This window comes from Amblyomma maculatum, chromosome 10 (genome assembly GCF_055883805.1).
Source record: "Amblyomma maculatum isolate TAMU_Amacu chromosome 10, ASM5588380v1, whole genome shotgun sequence".
Classification (NCBI taxonomy): Eukaryota; Metazoa; Arthropoda; class Arachnida; order Ixodida; family Ixodidae; genus Amblyomma; species Amblyomma maculatum.
In genome coordinates, this window is record NC_139353.1 from 12,495,980 (window position 1) to 12,511,649 (window position 15,670).

A 15,670-nucleotide genomic window follows, 5' to 3' on the forward strand; every position below is an offset into this window, starting at 1 on the left:
ATTCATAATGCTATGCAGGCAGCGTAAAGACTATTTTGCGTGCCGGCGACGCCCTTCTAAGACGGAAGACGAAATTATCTCCTTGCACGAGTGGTTGGCAACGTGCCAGGCACCTTCACAACTTTTTCGCGGAGCTGCAATTGAGTGTTCGTTTGTCTTTTAAGGTTGCATGCCTTGTGCAACTCCACTGTGCAATGGCTCATGCGACACGTGTCACTTTGTCGCCACTTCCTGCAGTCTGTTCCATGAATGGAGGTATAACGTGAAAAGGTGTCCTTGTTTGTGCGTATTTATGGTAGAAGGGTGCGAAACAAGACGAAGATCGCAGGTAAGACATCACAACACCGGCGCTCACTCGAAACTGAATGGTTTAATTCGGGAACAGCAGCATTAAGATCGCAAGGAAACAAAGAAAAGAAGGCAGAAAGTGAATGATGCCACACCAAGGGTGCTAATCAAGACGGGATGACACGCACATGACCAAAAGCTTAATGATAATCAATACAAATCGGCGTAAGGAAAGAAAGGTATAAGGCAAAACAGGTATCACTAAGAAAATCGATATCGGGGTTTGCTATGGTGACTGAAGGATTGCATACATAAGTGTAAATTGATTTTGTGGTGTAATTCGCTCCTGCTCTAATTTGGCTGACCACTGCTCGCATTGTAAACGATTAGGAAACGTAAGAAATGAGCGCCAAAATTTGAGTACAGCATTGTTCTTTTTACGCACGCATTTCAACTCACGCGCAAGTTCAAGGATGCGTGTTACATCATAAAATCAATTGACACATGCATCAGCAGCCCTGCAGTCACCGTAATAAGCACTGAAATCATTTTTCTTGATGACACCTGATTTTGCCTCGTTCTTTTCTTTTCTTGCGCGTATGTTGTATCGCTTTGCTTTCAGCTTTTGGTCATATTCATGTCACCCAGTCTTGATTAGTGCCCATGGTGTGGCATCATTCACTTTTTTTTATTTATAACGGTGCTCTTTTCTGTTTTCTTTTCTTGCGTTTTTTTTTTTTTTCATTACGTCTTTATTTCTGCTTATGGTAGGCGTTTACATTGCGGCAAAACTAAGTTGCTTCATGGATGTAGGGGTGGGGGAGCGGTTAAGGGTGGGGGTGAGGGTATGGGTGGGGGTGGGGGTTGGGATAGATATGAGGGACCGGTGTCCACTTCTTCCTCGAGGTAGAGTCGTCCCGAGGTCGGCTCCGCGAAGTAATGGCCTGGTCCTTCTTCTTCCTTGAAGCAAGAAAGAAAAGTTCGCCAGAGCCGGGTTGCGTCTGATAGCCCGATGTGCGATGGGGGATCGACCCATGCCTGCAGGGTTGCAGGTCGAAGCCCGCCCAGAGACTTGAGTGCTCTCTCCCGTACTGCGTCAAAAGTAGGGCAGCTCCACAGGAGATAATGCCGCTGTTCCGAATTAAACCATTCAGAAGCGAGTGAGAACTTGAGTAGTGTTGTCTAATATTTATCTGTTTTATATTTTATCTGTCACCGAATATTTATCTGTTTTAGGTTGTCATTGCACCCGCCGCTGCTGGTGGTGGACGACGGCTGTTGTTGCGGCGCGCGTCTTTCTCTCCATCTTCTTTTTCCTTTCCTCTCTATTTTCTCTTCTGTCTGCACGAGGCAGCAAAGGTGCCCCGCCGGGGTGGTGCAGTGGTAAGACGCCCGACTACTGTGCCGGAGTACCCGGGTTCGAACCCGACCTCGGCGGCTGCGTTTCGATGGGGGCGAAACGAAGAGGCGTCCGTGTGCTGTGCGATGTCAGCGCACGTTAAAGATCCCCAGGTGGTCGAATTACTCCGTAGCCCTCCACTACGGCTCCTCTTTCTCTCTTTCCACTTTCACTCCTATCTTCCTCCCTTCCCTTACGGCGCGGTTGCGGTGTCCACAGAAATCAAGTGAGACAGTTACCGCGCCTTTCCCTTCCTATAAATAAATCAGTGGCTCAGCTACAGAGCCAGTAGCAGGCCCGTGCATTTTCTTTTCCTTCTTCCTACCGCCACAGCAACAACAACAGTGACATCGCACAGCACACGGACGCCTCTTTGTTTCGCCTCCATCGAAGCGCAGCCGCTGAGGTCGGGTTCGAACCCGGGTACTCCGGCACAGTAGTCTGGCGTTTTACCACTGCACCACCCCGGCGGCGTATTTGGGTTTGCTCGGTACGGTGGCTCCGCAAGGGACAAAACGACAGAAGAGACGAAGAAAACGGGCTGTTCCGACTAGCATCTACCACCCCCAGGAGCCAAGCAGCCTAGCGATTAGCGGCGCATGCTTTTTCAGTGGGCGTCTCGTTGGACGCAGCACTAGCTTGAGAGAGCCTATAATACAATTACTACTACTACTACTACTACAACCACTACTACTACTACTACTACTACTAAATAATAATAATAATAATAATAATAATAATAATAATAATAATAATAATAATAATAATAATAATAATAATAATAATAATAATAATAATAATAATAATAATATACAGTAATATTTTTCTGCTAATTATTATTATTAATATTATTATTATCATTAGTAGTAGTAGTAGTATAGAGGAAGACTCGTTTCACGAAGTTGGCACTAAATTGTTAGTTAACGGCCGAATGAACTGGCTAAATATTATCTTCGCAGTTTTAATTATTAATGATAACATTAATTGGTTCACAGGAAGGGAAAGGCGCAGTATCTGTCACACTTGTGTCTGTGGACACCAAGGGATGAAGGTGTCCACAGACACGCGTGTGACAGATACTGCGCCTTTCCCTTCCTGTGAACCAATTAATATTATTATCATTAATAATTAAAACTGCGAAGATAATATTTAGCCAGTTAATTTGGCCGTTACCTAAAGACAATTCAGGGCCAACTAGGTAAACGAGTCTTCCTCTATACTACTACTACTACTACTACTACTACTACTACTACTACTACTACTACTACTACTACTACTACTACTACTACTACTACTACTACTACTACTACTACTACTAATAATAATAATAATAATAATCAATCAATCAATCAATCAATCAATCAATCAATCAATCAATCAATCAATCAATCTTTATTTAATGTGCGCAGGAACAACCATGTGGTCTTTGTGCTGCAGCACAAAAAAAATGAAAAAGCACAAACATGTTTACACACACAGAGAGAACACAAAAAAAAGAAATAAATAATACATGAAATGAAACTGAGACGAAAAGTATCACGGAAATTAAGCAAACAATGAGTATCATCACTTATATACACAGTGAGAGAATTTTTTAGCACACCAGGAAATAAAAAAAAAAAAAAGAACGGTAGGTAGAAGAGGAAAAAAAAAAAACAGATGACTGACATTGATTATAGTAATATAGAAATATACATAAAATAAACAACCATTCCAGGCGCAACAAGTGCATGGTACTTAAAACACAGGCTAGAAATACAGAATAATACAATAAAGAAGTAAAATTGAACAAGGGACAGTAAGATTCGAATATAAAGTTTAAAGTTGAAATATAAGCAAGAAACGGATAAAAAGTAGTTCAAGATACAGACAGCATTGAACAGGAGAAAAAGCAAAAAGTGAAGTAAATACAATTTAAGGCTAGAAAGTGGGAGTTATATGTGATAAAGTACTATTTAGAATACAACGCTACGAACATCCAATGTAAATGAACAGAGCGAGTTTTGGAAGATGTCAAGGTGAGGACAAAAAGAGTTAAATAACCACTGCATCCTGTCCAGAGGGGAGTGGGAATGAAGAGGAGAAACCTGAAATGGTCTGAATTCCCTCATGCTCTTTCGCGGAACGCGCAGTAGGATGTACTCTAAGAGCTGAGGGCACATAATGTGGCCATGAAGGAGTTTGTACAGAAATATGATATCAAGTCTGATACGACGGCAGTGAAGGGAAGGAAGATTCAGTTGGGCGCTCCTGGTGGAGCGAGAGGGGGAAGTTGCAAAAGGAAAGCGATAATGAAATATCCGTAAAAATTTTTTTTGTACTCTGTCAACCTTGTCCAAGTTCGATTTGCAAGTGCCATTCCAAACAACCGACGCATACTCCAAGACCGGGAGGCATATGGACAGGTACAGTTTTAGGAACGGAAGTGGAGTATGGAACTCTCTCGAAAGTCTGCAAACGAATCCGAGTGTGCGCATAGCCCGCTGAGCAATGCGTTTAGTGTGAGAGGAGAAGCTGAGGGTGCGGTCAAAAAGTACACCAAGGTCATTAATTTCATCAACCCTATCCAACAGCACAGAATTGACAGAATAATGGTAGAGAAAGCTATGTGTTTTACGAGTAAAGGACACAACCCTAGTTTTGGAAGAATTGAGGGTAAGTCGATTCATCGCACACCAATCAGAAAAAGCAGATATGTCCGATTGCAACAACACGCAATCTTGAAAAGAATGTATTACCTTGAATATTTTTATATCATCAGCATAAAGAAGAAACGAGGAGTTCTTTATCGCCGAGGAAACATCATTAATAAAAACGGAGAAGAGAAGCGGGCCTAGTACTGAACCTTGAGGAACTCCACTCGTTGCAGGGTAAACGAAAGAAGTCTGTCCATTGACACTGACAAAGCAGAAGCGATCAAGGAGATAGTTGCGTAGGAGGGCTACGAGTGAGACTTCAACGCCAGAGAGTAGAAGTTTTTCAAGAAGTAGTGAGTGAGTAACAACGTCGAAAGCTTTGCTCATATCACAGTACACAGTGTCAACCTGACCCCTCTGAAGGACTGCTGCAGAGGCATACGTCATAAACGTGACTAGGTTGGTGGAAGTAGAGCGACCCGACATGAAGCCATGTTGATTCGGTACTATGATATGTTTGAGATGGAAGGAAAGTACGCTGTGCAAAGCTAATTCGAAAAGCTTAGAGGTTGCACATAGAAGAGAAATCGGACGATAATTGGAAACATCAGTTTTGTTTCCAGACTTGAAGACAGGAAACACGCGTGCCATTTTCCACACGCGAGGAAAGGCAGCATTTTTTAAACAGTTATTAAATATGGCAGTCAGTACTGGTACGAAGATATAACTGAAGGCTTTTATTATGGCAGCTGGAATGCCATCAGGTCCAGGAGACAAAGATGGTCTCAGACGCTTAAGACTCTCAGTTATCAACTCCTCGTCAAAGAGAATGGAATTAGATAGTGCACCAGATGGGAGGCAAACGGAATCACAATGTGGATGTTTGTAAACGGAGGAAAAATGTTGTGCAAAACTGTCGGCAACATCCCGAATTTCCGAACCCTGAGAGTCAACTAAGCTGATACTTAAATCTGATTTAATGGAACGCTTGCGAACGTAACGCCAGAACTGACTAGGACGATTTGAGGCATACCTCTCTAAAGACTCAAGATAGGAGTCGTAGTCCCGCTTGTATAAGCGTTTGCAAAGAGAACGCACACGGCGAAACTCATCTGCCCAATTGTGAAACCCAGGGCGTTTCGCTTTACGATGGGCCCGTTCCTAGAGCTTTAACGCCGTTATTAGTTCCCTTGAAAACCAGGAAGGGAACTTCCTACGCGTAGGAGTATGCAAAGGTATGTACCGACGCATACCATCAAGAACTATTTCTGTAAAGCGACTGACTTGTCCATCTGAATCATTAATGTCATTTAAAAGGGACCAGTCGACGGAAGAGAAGAAATTGAAAAGACCGACATAATCACCACGTGCATACGCGAAACGGGGCGAATTCCCCACCCGATCTGAGTTAGTAGAAGGTGAGGCAGAGACAGCAGTAGTAACTAGAAGCGGAGGGTGAAATTTGTCAGTGGTATGTCCGAACTCGAGACTCGAACACTTTCAAAATTCGATAGACAGATGTCAAGAATATTACCGCAACAGTTTTCAATGAAATTGTGTTGCTGCAAAGAGTTAAAGGCTATGAAATCAAGTAGAGAGTTACACTTACTTAGTATGTAATGATTGTTGTGAGAAGAAATAAGTGAGTTCCAGTTGATACCAGGAGTATTAAAATCACCTAAAATAAGAAGTTTGTGTTTGCTATGACGGGTTATAACATGTTCGATTGAGAGCAGAACATCATCATAGGCTGAAGGAGGTAGATTCGGAGGAATGTAGAAAGCTGCAAGTAAAAGTTTTTCATGTCGATTTAAAGTGAGCTCGAGCCACACACATTCTTCAACAGTTTCCAGATCGGAACGTCGAACACACTTCACAAAACTGTCAATAGCAATGAGCACTCCACCTCCTCTTGATTTGGGACCTGTTTCAGGGCGGTCGCTACGAAAAACAGAGTAATTATTTGGAAAGAAATCATTGGAAGGAATATCACTTGACAGCCAGGTTTCGGTAACCACAACAGCGGTATAACAAGAGGACAAGACGCTAGAAAAAAATTCTGATCCCTTAGTCCGAAGACCTCGGGCGTTTTGATAATAGATATCCAAATTATGGGCCACTGCAATTTTGCGTCAGTTCAGAGGGATGAAGCATATCGTCGTAAAGCTTCCCACGAAAGTCCTTGTATATGCAACCCATCGGCCACATCGAAGGCTCAACAAGCTTACTGTAGGATTCTTCATCAACTTCAATATGGAAGGACGAGTAGGAGTCGTACCTTGTTTTCAGCTGCCGGCAGGAAATGGGAGTAATATTCACTGATTTTAGATGGTTGGTAAGGTCTACCGATGTAGTATCGGGACTGAGTTTAGAGACGAAAATAGTCTTCGGATGCTTCTTTTGGTAAATGGCAACGTTCAGGACAGATGAGCTCGATGCGCCAGTAATGGCTCGACTTCGGTGCTTCTTCATCTCACTGGGTAAGTCAACCGCACGGCGAGGAGCAGAGGCAGAAGATGAACAGGGAATATCTCCAGGAGTCATCCCTCGATGAAGAGCGGCGGAGTAGTCCACAGATGGCTGCTCCTCACGGGTAGGATTGCCCACGGAGACAACGAGAGGACGCTCGACGAGAGGACGCTCACACTGCGAAGCAGCGCACCGCACAAGCTCCTGGCGTAGGCCGCGAACATCGGCACGTAAAGAGGCGATAACCTCGGCTTGTTGTACGAAAGCCCGCGAGTTCTCTACACGAAGGCGCTCGTTCTCTTCCCGTAGCTGGGCAACCTCATCGCTCAGAAAAGAGATTCCCTCAAGCGCGTCGAGGAGGAGAGCCCGTAGCGAGGCAAACTCACCGCCATGTTCGCCGGTCGCGGCTGAAGGGGGAAAACCGGTCGGGTGGCTGGGCAGGAGCGGGGCACCAGGGACTCTAGCACCACCGTCGCTAAGACTAACACCGTCAGACGACGACGACGCACACAAATTACACAAGAATGGCCGAGAGCCGGACTTCAGAAGTTGCAGCTCGTCATCCGCCCAGGTGACGCACTTCGTGTGAACACGTTTCGCACAGTCGGCACATCGTAAAAACTGCTGCTTGCCAAAAAACGGGCGGGAGCACAGCGCACATGCGTCCTTACTGGGCGCCATTAATAATAATAATAATAATAATAATAATAATAATAATAATAATAATAATAATAATAATAATAATAATAATAATAATAATAATAATAATAATAATAACAGTAGTAGTAGTAGTAGTAGTAGTAGTAGTAGTAGTAGTATAGGCTTTCTCGAGCTAGTGCCGCGTCCAACATGACGCCCATTGAAAAAGCATGCGCCGCTAATCGCTAGGCTGCTCGGCTCCTGGGGGCGGTAGATGCTAGTCGGAACAGCCCGCTTTCTTCGTCTCTTCTGTTGTTTTGTCCCTTGCGGAGCCACCGTACCGAGCAAACCCAAATACGCACCCCGGCGGGGCCCCTTTTCTTACGGCTTGATTCAGGTTTCCGCATAAAAGTTTGACAGAAAGCTCACCTTTTCTTTCCTGTAAACAAGTTTGAAAGGCCGCTGACGCCCGCTGTACTGTGTCTGCTTCTATATGCTGTGTGGCGCGTCGTTCGAGGAAACGCCAACTGAAAGGCGCCAACTGGATCGGACGCCAGGCGGGGTATAGTGGGACAGGACGCCGGACGTGAGTATGAGGCATTAAAGGCTTTTGCCGTAACAAAAGGCATAAGATGATAAATTATTCCACATGTGCAAATTCAGCAGTAATAGTAATAATTTTTTTACATTTTTACACGCGGTTGTGGTTTTGTGGTTTGGGGGGTTTAACGTCCCAAAGCGACTCAGGCTATGAAAGACGCCGGAGTGAAGGACTCTGGAAATTTCGACCACCTGGGGTTCTTTAGCGTGCACTGACATCGCACAGCACACGGGCGCCTTGCTTTTCGCCTCCATCGAAAAGCGGCCGCCGAGGCCGGCATCCGAGAAAGCCCCGGCCTTGCTGGCAAAATCTCTACTAGGGCACGCGATATGCCGTGTGCAGCAGTAACACTCAGGTTTTCATATTACTCCACTGCAGGTCCTGCAGTGCTTTCGGAATTTTTAGAGCGCAGCTCTTTGGCGCCCGTAAGTGGGTTCCGCGCCGTCGTCGTCGTTGTCCCTCGTAACCAGCTCCACCTTCACTCCCACCTTCCTTCCTTCCTTCCATTACGGCGCGGTTCAGGGGTACACAGAGACAATATTGACAGATACTGCGCCTTTCCATTCCTGTGAACCAATTATAAAAGGCACGCTTCGGAGCTCAAGTGGAAGACGTGACCACACATGGTACACGCTGCAAAGATAATTCGTGAACAATGCGAGCGCTCACACCGAACTGCAGGGTAACACGTGGAGTAATCGAGAATTCACATGCTCACAGAGAAAAGCATCATACTTTTATGTAGTTTGCGTATATACAGCTGGTTCACCACGGTTAAAAAAAAAACACCTTCGGTTTTTAAAAAAATATCTCGAATGGCATCGCTTCAGCATTAAGCTCTTTGACGCCCGTTCCTGGGTTTCGCGTCGTCGGCGCCGTTGCCCTCGTAACCGGTTGTCTGTGATTGTACATAAATGTCTTGCTCGAACCGTCTTGTTAGAATTATGTGCCTCAATCTATCGAAAAGATGATGAGCTGCGCTCAAATTTTGCATTAGGAAGAATCGTAATCGTCCCAATTTTTTTTTTACATGCGTCCCAGAGAGAAAGATGACGTTAGTAATAAGGTGCACCTGACCGTGCTGTCGTAATCGTCGCTGAAAGGAATTTATTGTGTACATACATACATACATACATACATACATACATACATACATACATACATACATACATACATACATACATACATACATACATACATACATACATACATACATACATACATACATACATACATACATACATACATACATACATACATACATACATACATACATACATACATACATACATACATACATACATACATACATACATACATACATACATACATACATACATACATACATACATACATACAAAGAAGATTGATTGAATGTCCTTTATTGAATGGGAAGGCTCATGGCCATGGATGGGATAGATAGAGGGGAGTAGACAGAATCTTCATTGTTTAGGTCGTCACTCAAATCACATTGCTCTACAGAGTAAAATTCAAAAATTGCACTATTCGGTGGGAAGCAGTTGAGCGTCTTCTAGCATTGTTTCGAAAAAAAAAAGTATATTACTGCTTCGGCTGTATCGCGTTTCCTCATCTATTTTAGCAGTTCTTTCATGAACATGGAATAACTATTAATGTGATTGTTGCTAGTATCGCACCTTTCGTTGTCCTCCTATGTATGTACTACAGCGTGTGTGTGTGCGTATAAAAGTATCTGCGTGCGTGGAAGACGAAAAATTCCCCCACGCTGTAGCACATACATAGGAGGAGAACGAAAGGTGCGATACTAGCAACTACCACATTAATAGTTACTCCGTGTTCATGAAAGAACTGCCAAAAAAAGTAAGAGTAAACGCGGTACAGCCGAAGCCGTAATGTACTTTTATTTTTTTCGAAGCAATGCTAGAAGACGCTCAACTGCTTCCCAGCGAATAGTGCAATTTTTGAACTTTACTCTGTAGTCCTATTCTCCAACACGATATGCTTATGCAGTTCACGTCTTATTTTAGGCTCTGTTCACATTTGTTATCCTAAACGATTGCTTAACACATCCTGAGAATGTATATTTTGTTGTTGTTGTGGCTGTGGCTGTAGGAAGAAGGAAAAGAAAATGCACGGGCCTACTGGCTCTGTAGCTGAGCCACCTCCGCTGCCTCGCGCAGACAGAAGAGCAAGTAGAGAAGAAAGAAAAGGAAGTGCAACAGTGCAACAGTGGGTTTCAGAATCCTAATGTCTTGTCGTAGAGAACCACCGGTGAGCAACTCAGAAAGTTATCTTGGTGCTACTACATCCACCAGTAAAGTATGGGCGAACCTTGCATTTACTAACGCCAGTAAGTGGCAATAGCAACCTGACATGTGTGTTCTACGCTGGCAGTTTGGAATGCCTGTGTTTTCCTCTCACACCACCGCATGAAGTTAGTGCCACCGAGCCTAATGCCCAACTTTACCCAATAGGGACACTCGGCTCAGTAGATCTTATGCTGTCATTGTGCTGGTTCATTTCTTACGTTAAAATACCTAGAGAAAATGCTTTAAAAACATCCCATCACAAATTCTTGGTGCCAGCCATTTTTGAAGATACATATCGCCCTATAAAGGCATACAAATGTGAAATGAGAGAGCCAGAGGAAGTGTTGGGTCTGTAACATCGCTGCAAGGCGAGAGACGTGGCTTAAAGGTCACTTCGAGTGGAAGCTGCTAACCAAGCGTGCGTCATATATAGTGGAGACGTGCATACATCTTGGAGCTTTCGCTAAAGGGGATGATTCGGAAGTGGACAGAAGGCATGAACGCAAGAGATAGGTATGAGTTAGTTCTTCAGGAATAAACATGTGCGAATAGCACGGTTTGAAAAGTGATTCGAAGGCAGTTATCTATTTAAATTGAATATACGACTAAGGACGAATCATGTGTTATTACGATTACTCGTTGCGAAAAACTGAATAATCGTTGAAAGCACCGAAGCTTAACAGCGGTACTCTTACTACAGGGCTGAGTTGGAGATACAGGTAACACAAGTAGAATACGCTCACTGTCCTTCACTACGGGGAACGCCACGCCGCCAGTATTGAAACTCCAGTGTCATCCATGACAATCATACGCGTAGTGAAATTACCGTTTGTTACTTACGGCGACTGTACATAGGCCAGTGCATCTCATACGACCAGAGGGCTAAGGTATAAGTCATGGACTCGAAGGTCGGGCATTGAATCATGGTTCGCTAAAGCTGCCTCAGCACTGTTGTGGCGTCCAATCTTGGCGGCTTATTGTACGAGCTTATGGACGCCTACACGTGAATGGATGTCTTTGCGGAGCGGTACAATGCCGGCAGGCTGCCGTGGCTGCGTCGGCTTGTAAAGTGATTTGAAAGCAGTCGTGGAAAGAAACTACAGAGTGTCTTGTTGGAACTTCATTCAGTTGCTCCGAACGTGTTCGCAAACATGAAACCATATTTTGACTCCTTACGAATAAATCTGAAAACACTATTTGATTCAGTCAATGACTAGAATAGGATGTTAGTGAATCGGTATATCGGTACTCGAAACCATGTAATATTCACTCAGCCTAAGACCATCAGCCGGTCTTGTTATGTGTAAAACTGCTTGGAAAGTGCGGTTCATTTATTCATTCCAGGAGTGCGCCTCTACATGAACGATGTGCCTGCGGTCCAGAGCCGAGATCATCTTACTCTCCATGGTCTGCGGGGTAAGTATGCTTTCGACGCAAAAAGAAAAGCCTAGTACGTCGAATGCGGGTGGACTTCTAGCTGGCGTGTTAGCGTGAAAGTGGTGAGGGCAAGTTGGTAGTCGCTTATGACGAGCCTCAGTCGTCGCAGCAGAATACCGTGTGATAGAATGAGGGTATTTTCAATTTTGAGAAATCTACGTGGTGCGCGATGATATGCCACGCGAACATGTTGCTAGTGAATGCCTATACGCTTCCTATGCACCATAAAATGTGACTTGTAAATTGATGCTCGCGCTTTCTGCAGTTGTGACAGCCAAACAAAGTCGATGCATCAATAAATGCGGCAATTCTGATTGTTACGTGCATTTAGGACATGGTACCAGAAACAAAAATTAGGAGCGTTATTCCGGACTTTCTGGGCTTTTATGCTGTGATGGAGCCGCAAGTTGGAAGATTGGATTTTTAGTATCTGTAGCGTTGAGCTGTTGACCTCAAGTTCGCGGTTTTGGTCAAGACCGCAGCACATATGGAAGCTAGCTACAAAAGCACTTGTGTGGTGTGCGATTTCAGAGCGTACAAATGATCTCAAACGGGCTAAACTAAAGTACACCATCCCTTATATAAATGGTAATTCGCAAATAGAGAGGCTTGAACTCCATAAAAGACGAATCACTTCCCGATTGTGACTTGGGAGAATTTAAGCACAGCAATTCACAATTTACTGTTTATTTCTGCTGACAATGCGTAACGGAGAAAGCTGGATTTGTTTGACTTTTATAATATTTTGATGTACAGACAAGACATCCTTCGTAACCATTTATGGTATTTATTTTTTTTCAGGCGTGGAACCTGAATGGCGTCTACCACGCTTTCACGTCACCCAGTGAGTGTCGTACCTTCCGTGGCCGCCATTGCTCGAATAATAAATGCTAAAAATATGCAGCTATAATAGAAGAAAAAGAGAAAGCACCTATTCAGTGAAGCCGGCTCCTTGGATATGCACAATAATTTCTAAACTGATGCTAATAAGTAGGTTATTCGGTTTCTATTCCGAGTAAACGTATATTTAGTTTCAAAAGAAAATGGACCTTGTATCAGCTAGCCTACTGCTAACCACAGCCATAATTTTGTACTTGCGGCTGGTAAATTATCATTTCTCGGCAACAACTGACCTAAGCAGTTTATTAACTTTCACAACCGCAACCTAATGAAAAGTCGAAAATGTATCATCGCAGGAGAATAAAAATCTGATCTCGCACTTTCATACGTATATTTAGGTTAATTAAGCCATCGAAGGTTGATCAAATGAAGGCATGGAAAGATGAAAGACATTTTGTTTTCTTACTCTGCGAGGCGACGGCATCTTGCATTTTATTTTAACCACTGTTGCTCGCCGATTGGGTAAACCAGTTGCGATGCGGGCTGGCTGTTTTAGGATCGCGATAAGTATTTCAGCGAGACGTATGTGCTGAGCTGGTGCTTAAGGCACCGGAAGCGTGAGCACCCGCCTTCAGGAGTGCAACGCTCTCTACTAAAATGCGCACTAAAGAAGAGCGACTCTTGCAGATTCCCTTTCTGCGCACACCTGTCATTTTTTTTCCTCAAGCTTTTTCGTTGAGCACTTTTTTACCGGCTTTTATTAGAAGAGCAAAGACTGGAAACTGACCGAAGCATCAACTAAGATAATGTTGCCATTTTGAAACTCAGCTCGCACCGACGGAAAGCATTTGTGGGTGCTTACTGGCCTCATATGTTAAGGAGCGGGCCTGCTGATGCAACGTGCCTAAGAAATTAATTAGAAAAACGCAAGTACCTGAAGATACACGGAAAAATTTGGTGCGGGAATCCCTTTATTGTTTTACACGTATTTTATCCTCATGCACTAAATTTTGTAGAGCGGTTAAAGCTGCGCAGACACAACTTTGCAAAACCACAAATTTTATTTTTGCATTTTTTCACAGTTATTTTACCGAAACAGAAGATACGTTCTTGTGCAGTTCGAATTTAATGATTGGTACTGAACATGAAACGAATAGTAAGCTAAAAAAGTAAAATATGCAAAAAGAAGAAACTGAACAGATATTTTATGATTAGATGTATTTAATTGTTTCTCAAAAATACAGGGAAACTTTAATTCAGTTTAATTTCAGTTTTGTTGTGTGTTAAATAATCAGACACTATGCACAATGCTCACCATTTGAGAGTGCACGTTGTGCCTCTCGGCAGGCAAGGCAACAATTTCAAATTTGTTGGGGCATATTTCGTAGTGGCAATATTTAAAACGTCTAGGGCTAAAATATGATCTAATTGGAACTACACGCTATTACTGTTTCGAGATAAGCGTGAGTACTGGAAGAAAGACGTTGATTTCGGCCAGAGAATATGGTCTCGAAAGCGGAGTCCCGCTGATGGTATGACTACCGTTTCTACAGGCGGCAAGCGACACTTTGGTTTTCTTCTTTGTCATCGAACTAAACTGGAGACAGTCATACGCTGGCAAGTTCATTTGTGTTGTGGGGGCGAAGAAGCCCTAACCGAAACCAATCCACAGTCTACAATGCAACGCATGAAGACGCTGAACGGCATTGAAAAGTTTTCAGCAGCATATTGTCACCTCTTTGCCAATCAGGATATCTTTCCTCAATCTCAAGGATATACGATGACCATGTTAACTGCTTGGTCTAAAACAGAGCAGAACGTTCTTTTCAAGAGAAAAGGATGTGCGTTGAAGGGTTCATTGTATAAGTCGTTTGGACGAGGACAGCGTCGGGGAATTTGAGGGATCTTTCTTTGTTGTTGCGATTGCATTTAGCAGATTGGAATAATGGCATAACATCATTTCCCGACTAATTCATCACCCTAATACAGCACACAAGTTTTTTCATTCACATTTTTTTTTCATGTTCAATGATTATCGGCTTGCTTCTTATGCTGAGCGTACCTGGCATCACTTACACCCAAATGAGCGTGTTACATTGTGCCCGTGCCTTGTGCTATGCGCAGACGCGGCGTCGTACGATCAGAATGCGGTGGACTTGGCCACCAAGCACAACAATCCTCCTCTGCCGGGCCGGATTATAATGCTGGTGCTGGTCATCGAAGGCACACTGGGTGCATGCGTCAGCGTGCTGCTCATCACCGCCTGCCTGACCGTGAGTATGTGATACCCATAACCAATATGGGCTCTCTTAAAGCACTGGTGTAGAGAAGAAAAAAAAGATAAGGAATGGCTACACAGGTGGGAGTTGAATGTTAAGCTGTTTCTGTGCTCGGGAAATCGCGGGCTGACTCCACGCTATTTGCACTGTTTATTGTTTTACCTCTCATGTTCTTTTTCTATCGCTCCTCTGCTTTTTTTCCTCCTTGCAGCACCTCTCCTTTTATTTCTGTGGGCTGTTGCTCGGTTGTTTCGGATATCGATAGCAGATGCTGCCGTGAGCATAAATATTTTCCTTTTCTTTTACAATAAATCACAAAGAAGAAAAAGAGACATGACTACAAGCCTGTCGAATGCTGTGTGTCATCCGAAAAGATTCCTAAATTTAATCTTTATTGAATACTATTCTACTATAATATTTAGCGCGAGGCGCGTGTTACAAATTGCAGAGAATGGGATAAGAGTAACAAGCCCACGATCTCACGGCAAGACAAATAAAGATCGGAGAGAAGCAATAGAAACCCAATTTTATGAACAGCCGCTGCTTTCTTTGCGGAGTATCGTATTAAATGTGCCAAATTGTCTCCATAGTGGAAATAATGGCATAAAACAATCTATAAACGAGTCGTCTGCTTTGCCACTAATAGTCGGCCAAAGCAATTCAAGCAATCCAGCAATCCAGTCGAGCAATGAAATACAACCTCTCAAAAAAAAAAAAAAAGAATTCGAAGGGTTGACCTAATTCTGCTTAGAAGCAGTAACGCGAAACCATTGCGATTTCTGCCATGCATCCTG

General features: G+C 43.6%; 1 long non-coding RNA gene across 1 annotated transcript; it reads left to right on the forward strand.

Annotated features, from left to right (window-relative positions):
* The first annotated feature begins 11,662 nt into the window (after window positions 1-11,662).
* On the forward strand, window positions 11,663-14,882 carry LOC146175624 (uncharacterized). Its single transcript, XR_014701148.1, has 3 exons — window positions 11,663-11,736; window positions 12,559-12,601; window positions 14,722-14,882. It is a non-coding gene; the product is annotated as an uncharacterized LOC146175624 (long non-coding RNA).
* The last annotated feature ends 788 nt before the right edge of the window (window positions 14,883-15,670 follow it).